Below are 439 nucleotides of genomic sequence, written 5' to 3' on the forward strand. Positions count from 1 at the left end.
GCCTGACTGAGATTTACAAGGTGACCATAGCTTGCTTCATACCAACAATCTCTGTGGGATCGACCCTTACTCACGTAAGGTTTATTACTTGGACGACCCAGTACACTTGCTGGTTAGTTGAACGGAGTTGTGAATCCAACCAGTGCCATAATAAAGTTTTCATTCAAAATCCAAAGAACGTAGATCACAATTTTCGTCCACCAAGTTTTTGGCGCCGTTGCCGGGGATTGTTCGAGTATGGACAACTGACGGTTCATCTTGTTGCTCAGATTAGGTAATTTTCTTTTCAAAAATCTTTTTCAAAATTTTTCTTTTCTTTTTTCGTTTTTCCAAAAATGTTTTTCGAAAAAAAATTAATAAAAATACAAAAATACAAAAAAATTAGAAAATCATAAAAATCAAAAATATTTTGTGTTTCTTGTTTGAGTCTTGTGTTAAT

The sequence above is a fragment of the Arachis duranensis genome, chromosome 6 (assembly GCF_000817695.3).
Source record: "Arachis duranensis cultivar V14167 chromosome 6, aradu.V14167.gnm2.J7QH, whole genome shotgun sequence".
NCBI classification, from domain to species: domain Eukaryota; kingdom Viridiplantae; phylum Streptophyta; class Magnoliopsida; order Fabales; family Fabaceae; genus Arachis; species Arachis duranensis.